Source organism: Malaclemys terrapin, chromosome 6 (assembly GCF_027887155.1).
Source record: "Malaclemys terrapin pileata isolate rMalTer1 chromosome 6, rMalTer1.hap1, whole genome shotgun sequence".
In the NCBI taxonomy this organism is placed as follows: domain Eukaryota; kingdom Metazoa; phylum Chordata; order Testudines; family Emydidae; genus Malaclemys; species Malaclemys terrapin.
Genome location: NC_071510.1, coordinates 54,046,668 through 54,058,060, shown reverse-complemented (window position 1 = coordinate 54,058,060; position 11,393 = coordinate 54,046,668).

Genomic DNA, 11,393 nt, shown 5'->3' with positions numbered 1-11,393 from the left:
CAGAGGCACATAAAATCCTGTATTGTTTTCACTTCTCTTGTTCTGTTGCTTTATGCCCTCTCCCACTTGCCTCTGATCATCTCTCTCACTCTCTTGGCTTTTCACTGAATCCTAAAATCATCTATAGTGCATTCATCCAAACCTGCCTTGTCTAAAAGGAAAGGATCCAAACAGATGATGTCCCTGACCAAAGCATGATCCAGGATCCAAGCAGCAGGTGTCATGGTTGACCTGCCAGCCAAAGCATCCATTTGTGACTGTCCAGCCATCCAGTGTTCCAGAGACAACAAAAATCATATTTCCCCCACATTTTCTATTCTCTCTCTCCCCTATCGTGTATCTGTCTATTAGAAATAGAGAAGTAAATACCCTTTGCACACCAGGACTGAAAGTAAAATTAATCCTTTCCTTTTCATCAAAGAAAGGTAGCTCTGAAAATAAGAGCGTGTTTTAGTTTCTTCTTCTTTTTTGTGTTTGATCAATGAACTTTCAAGTTTAGAATGAATGCTTTTGGTGTTTGTCATATAATCAAGTAGAACCAAGGTCTCAGTAGAAACATAACCCAAAGCAAATAATATTGGAGAGTTTATAAACACCTTTAACTCTTTGACAATACATTAGATCTGATATACATTTGGTTGTCCATCATCAACCCTTGTCCTGTTCACAGTCCCTGCTTTCTGGGATACAATTCCCCATCCTGTAAGTATGACCTACGTTCTTTATTCCTAGAAATATGACTGCATTTGGCACATTAAAACTCACATTCTTTGAGCCCATTTTACCAAGTAATCCAGATCATCCTGTATAAGTGACCTGTCCATATCACTATTCACCACTCTACCAATCTTCAGGTCATCTGAAAACTTTATATGAAATTATTTTACATTCTCTTTTAGATCATGCATAAAGATATTAAATAGCATTGTGCCAAGCATCAATCCTTGTGGAATCCCATTAGAAACATCTATTCAAAAATGATTCCCCACTAACAATTACATTTTGAGATGTTATACACTGATTTTGTAGTATGCTAATTTTTTATTCCGAGTGTTGTGTGGTAAAATTTTGCCAGGGATCAATGTCAAGCTAACAGACCTATAATTTTTAAAATATCGACAAAACTTTTTTTTCTTTCAGTTCCCAGGAACTTCTCCAGTGTTTTAAGATTTGTTGAAAAATGACCTCAATTATCAGGAGAGCTCTTTAGCCAACTCTTTGAAAACTTTTGGGTAAAAATTATCTGGAACAACTGATTTAAATGGTTTAACTTTAGAGATGATGTTTAACACTCTCCTAAGTTATCGCTGTAATGGAAAGTATTTCATCATCATCTTTGTGGTCTCTGAATACGTCATCTGGCTTCTTTCCAAATACAGAACAGAAATATTTATTGAATACTTCTGCCTTGTCTGCATAATTATGACAACTTTATCATCTTCATCCAGTGACGGATCTATAACCATTGATAGGATTCTTCTAATTTCTGATGTTAAAAACCTTTCTTATTGTTCTTAAACCCTACCAGTGAGGGATTTTTCATTAATATCTTTAGCATTCCTTATCAATTATTTGCATTTTAATGACTAATTTATATTCATTGCTATCCACTTCTCCTTTATTCTATTTGTTAATATTGTCTCTTTATATCTTATTGCATTAACAAAATTTAAACCAACAACTTCAGCTGGAGGAAGGAACAATTTGGGGAGGATGGATAGTTTAGTAGAGGGCTCTAGTCTGAGAGTCAGGAGATCTGGGTTCAATTCCAGACTTGCTGTGTGATGTTGGGCAAGTCACAATCAGACCCCTTACCAAGTTCCCTATCTGTAAATTGGGGATACTATTTCCCTACCTCATACAGATGTTACAATGATAAAACCCATTAATGATTGTGAAGTGCTCTGAAACTACATAGACCCAATGACTAAAGCTGGTTGGAAATTTTCCAACATAATATTTTTCTGTCAGAAAATGTCAATTTGTTGAAATTGAAACATTCCACCTAAACATCAATTTCAACAAAATTCTGATCAAACCCTGCTTGATTTCTTGCCAGCTTGCCTGCTGAGCTCCTTGGCAGCTCATTCTCCTGGAACCATTCTGCTTGTAGTTCTGAGATTTATTGTTTTTGTTCTTCTACAGAATGAATTTTTTTTCAAAATCTCATAATTTGTCACAGAATGGAAAATCACATTACCATTCAGCTCTATTAATGACTTCGAGAGGTCAGTGTTATAGAAGGCACTAAAAACACTTTGAGTTTCAGAATTATATTTCAACTGTGATTTTCCACTAGTATTAATTAGAGCTCATGTATACAGTCATCACCATTAATCAGAATACATCCGGGGACCATGAAAAGTACTCTTTTTCTTGGAAGTCCAGTATCAGTCTGTATGGAGAGATGCACACTGTATTGCAATTTTAATTTTTTCCCTTCTCTTTCCATATGTTCTTGCTGAGATATCTTGAAAGTCCCAGGTTAGCTACGTTTCAAACTCAATGACAGGTTTTAATCCACCCTTCCTGAAGCTGATGATGATACTGACTGAAACTGAAAAAAAATGAACTAAAAATGAACATCTGATTTTCAAATTAGGAAAACTACCACTGAAGAATCTAAGCTGAGACAGGTCCCTTAGAGAGGTGTATTTATTACCAGAGTGGTCATTCAGCAGGTACTCTTATACTTGGGGCTAGTTGTTATTAGTATTCTTACACTTGCTTTTTAATTTAGTTTCTGTTACATTGCTTACCAAATGTTGTGTGTGTCATTTTTATTCCTCCTGTAGACTTCCAAAATTGCTTTCGTAATAATCTAGTTTTCCAGTATTACTGCCACCAGCCTACATTTTTCCTCCTCATTATCTTTTAAGAACCTTGGCTAAATCCCATCTGGGCCTCAGAATTTATTGGTTTTGAAGCGTTGTAACTCATTTATCACCTCTGTCTTACTGACCCTGAAATCATCCAAGATAGTGAGTGCACAGCCAGTTTAGATAGGATTCTGTTAGTGTTTTCTGTCTCCAGTTACAGTATTCAAAAACCATGAATAACTGTCCTGGAAATATAACCTTGTTAAGGAGGGGAGACATTCATTCACAATGGAGAATTCAAAATCTTCAGCATTCCTAGGGTTAAAGCTGTTTATGGGAGGCTCTGTTTTTGAGTTGCAGTCCCCAACAGCTGCAGTAAGCTATCTGTTCTATTAAACTGGACACCAACCTTGTCTAGTTTTATAAAGCTTTGATCTCTGATCTTGAGAAGCCTAGTCAGTGTAAAGAACTGAGATTTTGATTGCTCAGTGAGGTCTGCTATTTTAGACTGAGTGCCCTGCATTATATTGACTGTCTCATTCCTGTTTCCCAAGATCCTAAAATATGTTTCTCTTGAGGCTCTCTCAGTGAGCCAAAGTTTCAAATAAGTAAAATGCAGGGAGTCAATCCTGTAGGATTGCATTTTCTCAAGTGTTGGGCAGAAAGAGTTGTTTTATGGCCCAATCTAGCGAGGTGCTTAACATCTTCAACTCCGACTAAAGCTGAAGGAGCTAAAGGCGCTCAGCACTGAGCTGTAAGTAGTGAGAAGTGGCAATCATAGACCAGCATTATCAGCTATAAATCTACATTTTAAGCAGTTCCAAAATTAAAGAATATTTATATACTAGGGGATGCTAAACTTATCCTACATTATACATTTACTTTATCACAGAGAGTAGCATTTGTTTGTTTTAAAATGTAGTGCTTGTGTACGTTCCAAACTGACAGCTCTGGAGACCACAGTCCTCCATTTAGCCACAGCAATTTCAAGAGCAGTTCAAGTTTCCTCATACTACCCTATTATTGTGACTCATCCAGCCTTCACCTTGAGATACCACTTCTCATGGTGAGAAAGTAATTCAGTTCCATTCAGAGAATCAAAGATTAACAATAGAAAGAGACTGATTAGGTCATTAAGTCCATTCCTCTGGCAAAGCAGGATTACTCCTTACTAAATATTTTCTTGTACTTTGTGGAGTCTGGTTTTAATTTCTTCAGTGTTTCTTTGTTTGGTGTTTCTACTGAGACTGCAAACAAGGTTGTCAATTAATGGCAGTTCTAATAGTGGGTGTTTTCTGTGGTGTGGATGCTTCACTAGAACAAACTACACCGGGGAGGCAACATGGTCTGACGGCTGAAGAGATGAACAGTGTGTCAGGAGATCAGGGTTCTATCCCAGATCCTGCCACAGCCGCCTCCTGCGTGAATTGGGGCTGTCACTTAACCAGTTGTATGCTTCAGCAACCCCACTGGCAATATGAGAATAATACTCTCCACCTTTGGAAGGTACTTTGAGCAATTCATATATTGGTATAAGTTATTATAATGTAAGTCACAAAAGCCACCAAATATCTTCCAATTGTAGCAATTTTCATTCTTTACTGTCATGGATTGATTTGAATCACTGACCTAGAAAAGAAAGGAAATGACTACGAGTCTGAGCCTATGATATGCTAAGAGCCTTTGCTGAAATGCTAAGCAACCTCATCACCTTCCAGGAAGCCCTCAGCACTTTGCAGGACTGGGAATCCACTGAGTTATCCAGTTCCTCTCCGCCAGAAGTTTGACTTTTTCTATCCATACATATGTAGTACGGAGTCTTGCTCCCACTGAAATTGTTGGTGAAATTCCTGTTGGCTTCAATGGGAAAAGATCTGGCTCTGGTCTAAACAAAATAAACCTGCTAAATGAATATAAACATGCTAAAGGAAATGCTGAAAGATAATGATGATCAGACATAAGGAACTTCTAAAATACATTACTGTGTTTATGTAGCTGCAAACATGCTATAGTACACAATGAAATACTTTCCCAAATGAGAATCTGATATAATAAACATGCTAAAGTAATTGTTATAGTCACACTGCAGCTATGCATTTAGTGGGTGTCAGCCATACTTAAAATCAGAAGAATCTCACAGTGTGGCAATCTGAGCTTCTATGTCTGCACTTCATTACACCACTTTTATGCCAGTGAAACTCCACTAATGTAGTTCATTCTGGTGGAAAAGTACTGTAGCAGAATGGAGAACCAACCCCTACATGTCCAGAAGTTGGAAAATCAACAACACCACATGTAGCAGAGGTTTTGCAATAAAAATGTCATTTCCTAGCATCATAGGATTAGTAAACTTTGTGGGGTGGGAAATGAACTGATGTATTAAGGCCACATTATATTCTTACTTAGGGAGAAACCATCAAATACCTTAAACCCCAAATTTGACCCTACTTTATTTTTTTTTTCTTAAAATCCGATTCAGTACTTTACTTACAGTACATTAGAAGTATCAAACAGACAAAGCCTAGTTTTAAAAGTTACTTTTAGAATAATTTCTTCTCTTCTTACTACACCTATTTTCTTTCTAATACTTCTTTTCCTCTTATATATTTTAAAGCTCTTTTTATTCCTCTTAATCCCTGCATCTAATTACATTTCACCCTGGATGGCTCATTGACATCTCAAGTTCACCCCAAAACCAAGCTCATAATTTTCCCTCCCAATCCTCACCTCTATTTCCATTTTTCATTGCTGTTGATAGCATCCCCATCTTCTCAGTCACCCAGTTCAAAGCAACTGTGGTTTATCTTACTCGTCCCTCTACTCCTGCCCCCACATTAGGAAGTGACCAAATGTTTTTTTGCTTCTTCTTCCACAACATTTAAAAATATCTGTCTTCCTTCCCATCCTAAATCATTTGCCCACACCCGGAACATCTCCAGCATTGACTACTATAACCTCCTCCTCTTGGGTCTTTTAGACACTTCCCTTGCCGAGCTCCAGTTTGTTCAAAATAAATCATCTTTATTGCTCATTGTTCACAGTGTCACTCCTCCATTTGCAGCCCTCCACTGGCTCACCATTGTAAAGTCTTTATGCTTAATTGTAAGGTCACTCTGCTTCAATCTATAACTCTGACCTTGGGTTTTTTGTATTCCCCACATTCCCTTCAGTACCTCCTCCCACTCCCTCATTTGCACTTTCTCCGATGTCTCCCCCTATGCACAAATACTCTGTGCTAAACCACATTTTTATCCTCATTCAAATTCTTCCTTAAATTCACTAATGTTGTGTAACCTGTGAGAAGTGATCTTTAAAATGCAAACCAACAAAAACTAATTTAACAGAACCACTAAGAACCACTAAGACATGTGCTTGACTTTATCATAACTCTTGTTCTCACTCTTCCCTCTCTCTTTTTGTCACTCAGGAAGTCCTCACTCGCTATGTAATGTCTGAGTTTAAGGCACAAGCTGTGCCCAAGATTTGAAAAATGGGTGCCTATAGTTAGGCTCCTAAATTCATCTAAATAAGTGATCTGAATTTTAAAAGTGCTGAGCACCCAGCAGCTTTCACTGACTTAATTTTAATGTGAGATGTGTGGTGAGGCTCCTCCCTTACTTTGAAAATCTCATGTATTAGAAACCTGGTGGAAATAGTCTCAAAACTGGATTGTTAATATAATTAGACAGAAAGGAAAGCACTTCCACCCGTTCTTTCCTTTCTGTCTAATTATATTAACAATCCAGTTATGAGACTATTTCCACCAGGTTTCTATTATGCTCAGTAGATCATAATCTTCATCATTTAATGGTAGTGCTTGTTGATTTCCCAAGTGTCTTGCATTTGTGAATAGACAACATAAAAATCCTGTTGAGTGCTATTTTTGTTCTTTATTTTCTATTTCAGGCCAGGTTTTTCCTTACTACAGATATAGGAAGTACATGATAGGTTATGTGAGTTTGGTAAAACACCCCTCTTCTTCCTTCCTTTCATTAATATAAACTACATGCATTAAAGTACACAAGCAAAAATAATGGCCAGACTGTGGCTCTTCAGCCACCAACCATGAAAAGGGGAGGTGCAGGGGTGCACTGTATCAAAGGGGGTTCCTCATTTTTGTATGTGACTGAGGTACAGTATAGGACAGAATGGCACTGGCTACACACTCTGCTGGCTAATGTAAAAAGGTGTATGTGGAGCTATGATTCTAAACTTGCCCTTCCTCCTAGCATTACTGTTGGCCTTGGCTTTTTACTGAGTCTGCAACCTTTATTGTATCCATGCAGTTGCCAACACAGAGAAGATTGGGGATATTGAACTCTGGTTTCTGCAATTGACTTTTCCCCATGAAGAGAAGTTTAGAGACAGGGATGTGTTTTCAGAGATTGCTGGTGCCCAGTGATGGTTTCCTGAGGAAAGGGCTGGACTACTGCATATTTAAGGGTTATTGAAAGCTTTCCCTCCCTATAAAAAGCATTAGCTATATAGAAAAAGTGAAGCCAAGCACACTGCTCAGGTGTAACCAACCAATAGCAGTAACGTTCCCTTTAACACATGATGTTACATACTGCCCTTACTGCCTTCAGAACTTCTACCTATGAGACAATCAGTTACGGAAGGTAACACAATTATCTTTTCCTGCTGTGGTTCCACTTTCAGGCTGCCAGTAAATATATCCTGAATTAGATCAATATTCCCTGTGAAGTAAGGTGAGAACTCCTGATAGAAGCAAATATTTAAGTCTGAAACTGGACAATTTGGAAATCACAAGCCTCACACACTCAAAACAGAACACTGGGTCATGCTACATGAGGAACAGAAGAGAGAAAGATAGGTTTTTATTAAAAACAGAGAAGGGCAAAAGAAATCAAGATTTTCATTCTCCCCAGAAGGTAACACAAATAATGCAGGATGCAAAAACAAATTTAAAAACAACATGTAGAAAAGTCCTAGAAAACAGAGTCTATTTAAGATAATCACACTCAGGAGTTCATTACATTTGCTTAAATGATTATTTTTTCTCTAGTATGTGGATTATTTATTCTTAAACAAGCAATTTTAGGGTTCTGTAATTTTGTTAAATTTCTCTGGCTCATTGTATAAAACTTTTCTGACCTTTTGGAATGTATTTTTTTTTTTTTTTTGTAATACGACAAACTGATCCTGCTGACCCTGTTCTTCACCAACATAATGTATTTATGTCTAAAATCTGGTTCGGGGGGATCTGATTTATTTGTCTTGCTAGATTTGATTTTAATATTCCTTTTGCTACTGTGCCCTCTGAAAAGCAGGGTTTTATTAGTTTATGCTCAAATTTTAATAGAAGAAAGTATTAAAAATGTAGACACAGTTTATTTGATTTGATCCTGGTTCTCCCAGGCTTAAATACTTTGGTTTCCTCTCTAAAAACCTTAATAGTATTTGCTCCTTGCCTGCTACTGCCTCTGCCCTTTTGCTTGAACTTTATTAGTTGGCTTGGGGAAGTGGACTGAACTGTCAGCAGACAAAATTGATGCAAAAGAAAATGAAAGTAAGGTCTTGTCTACACTGCACACTTTTGTTGACAGAAGTCAGCTTTTGTCGACAAAACAGTGGCGGTGAACACACTGAAATGCTCTTCCCATCGACATAACTCCCCTGCTATGCCGACATAATAAAACTACCTCAACGAGAGGTGAGGGCTTATGTCAGTATAGTTAGGGCAACACAGTATCTGTGTACACACTGAGTTCCTGATATTGGCTGTCATTCTTGTCAATTTGACAAGAAAGCCAGCTCCTGTGTTGCTGGGATCACAGAGGCAAGAAGCCCTGGGCTGCTGCCCTCCACTCCTGACTGGGAGCGTGGAGGCGAGAAGCCCTAGGGAGTAGCTGGGCTCCTGGTGAGGAGCTGCGTGGAGCTGAAAGACCTGGCTCTCAGTCCCCACACAGTCCCTCTTTGGTCGGTAGAACTGCTCCTGAAGAGGATACACATCACCGACAGAAGGAAGGTAGTGTGGACATCAGCCACTGTAGTAATTAATGTGTTGGCTGTAAGTTGAACTAACATAGATTGACTTATCTTTGTAATGTAGACATAGCTTAAGAAACGGATAGGCAGAAAAGAACAAATGAGATGGAAAGAGATAATTAAGCAAATAAAATAAATCAAATGAGACATCAGAGAAGTAGGATAGATTAATAAAGGAACAAAAACAGTGGATAAAACCAAATGAACAAAAGAAAGAAAAAACAATGAATGCGATTAAAACAGAAAAAAAGAGAAAATTATAACTGAAGAAAACAATCTGCAGCCTTTGCTCAAGCAAAAGTGATTGAAAGAAAAAAATATATGGGAGGTTAATTTTGTTTCTTATTTGTTAGCTTATTCTGTTCTTGCCTCATTTTCTTACCCTGAATTTCTCTTTCACGAACAATCAATCTGTTTGTTTGTTTTTTCCCCCTTTATGCAGTTGGTTTTGGCCATTTCTCTACTTTCTATTTCTCTGTACTTCATGGGATTTTTCCTTCAGGGCCAGATTATGCCTGGTTCATATGTGAATATGGGGCAGGTGGGGGAGGACAAAAGAATCCTTGCAGTCTAGGTAGAAACATAGTTCCTGTATTTGAGGAATGCAGGAATTACTCTGTTCCTACTTCCCAGGGTAGCAGGGAACTACAGATTCACCCAGCTCTATTTACCAGCCTTAAGAGCAAGACCATCACAACAGGGGGAAACAAATTGCCCCTCGTGAAAGGAGCAGCAGCAGTCATGCTGAATTTTGTTGCAGGAGAGATCTGAAAGGCATTCTGCCTCTGAGGCAGACTGCATTGTGTTGCTCCCCAGGGTCAGTGAGAGTATGTCTACACTCCACCTGTGACTGGTCCATGTCAGCTGTAAAATTGCAGTGTAGCCTGAATGTCTATACCGCAATTTTACAGCCCTGTAGCCCGAGCTCCATGAGTCTGAGAAAGCTGACATGGGCCAGCAGCAGGTATTAATTGCAGTGTAGACATACCCTCTGACTTCACACCACCGTTTACTTTGGCCTGTGTGTAATAGGCATGATCTACGTGGAAGTGAGAACTTTAGGACCAGACATTTGGTGATTATTTAGCTTCATCTCAATTTCCAATTATTTATAAAATGGGTTTTAAGTCTGGATTGTAGTTTGCTGAACAAGTTAAATGTATTTTTGAGTAATTAACCAAAAGAATTGAGGATTTCTAAATACTCTTTATTGGTTTTCTGAGTAAAAAAACACTACAAATGAGTTTTAACAAGCACTATATCATGCTAAGTCATGGATGAGATAAAAATTAAGGATTTATCCAATGTCACTTATACCACCCTAACAAACATTTTGCCTGACTCTCTAATTCTGTAATTTGTTTTCTAGGAGACTGTTAATTCAGTCCCTTCACTCAGTCTTTTCCCATTAAAGTTCTTATTCCAATGTAACATGATGCATGTTCCAGACATTGGCACATCTTATTTTTGCTTGATGTTTGAATAAGCCTATGCCTGCCAGATATATTGATTATACAGGCACCAGAGTAGTGAATGCAAGTTCTGACCACTTGCACTGACTCAAGATGCTTCAGGTCACTTGACTATCTATTCTTGATTTCTTTCTTTACTTTATCCTCCCTTGCTCTCTGGTGCACAGGATATTGTCCTGGTCTGTCCAGGCTTCTGAGTGTAATGTTGAAGAATTTGGCTTCTTTCTCTATTGCTCTGTGTAACGTTTCAATAGGACACCCTCTTTTTCTCTTTCCAAGTTGTATCCACGTTATCACTTGATATGGAAGTTGTGTGGTGACATTCTTAAAAGAGTGTCCTAAATATGTCCACAATCTTCTTCTTGCCATGTTTGATGCTGCAGGTTGATTTGTTTAGAATTTCTGATGTTGCAAGAAACTGTTTCCAGTGGACCCTGAAGATCTTCTGCAAACACTTATTTTGGAATGAGTTGATCTACTTATCTATTTCTGTTGCAGATTGTGTTTTATTCGGCCTTGTCTACACTACGAGAGTAGTTCGATTTTACTTAAATCGAATTTTTGGAATCGATATTGCAAAGTCGAACGTGTGTGTCCACACTAAGGACAGTAATTCGACTTTGTGAGTCCACACTAACGGGGAAAGCGTCGACATTGGAAGTGGTGCACTGTGGTCAGCTATCCCACAGTTCCCGGAGTCCCCGCTGCCCATTGGAATTCTGGGTGGAGCCGCAAATGCCTTCTGGGTAAAAAAAAGGTGTCCAGGGTGCTTTTGGGTAACTGTCGTCATCCGTCCATCACTCCCGCCCTCCCTCCCTGAAAGCGCCGGCGGGAAATCAGTTCGCGCACTTTTCTAGTCAGTGACAGCGCGGACGCCACAGCACTGCGAGCATGGAGCCTGCTGCAACCATCACTGCAGTTGTGGCCGCTCTCAACGCCTCGCAACTTATCATACACCTTTCCCTGAGGCAGATGCAGAAAAGTCAGGCGAGGAGGCTACGTCAACGCGGTGATGGCCTGAAGTCTGAGAGTAGCACAGACCTCTCAGAAAGCAGGGGACCCAGCGCCGAGAACATCACGGTGGCAATGGGTC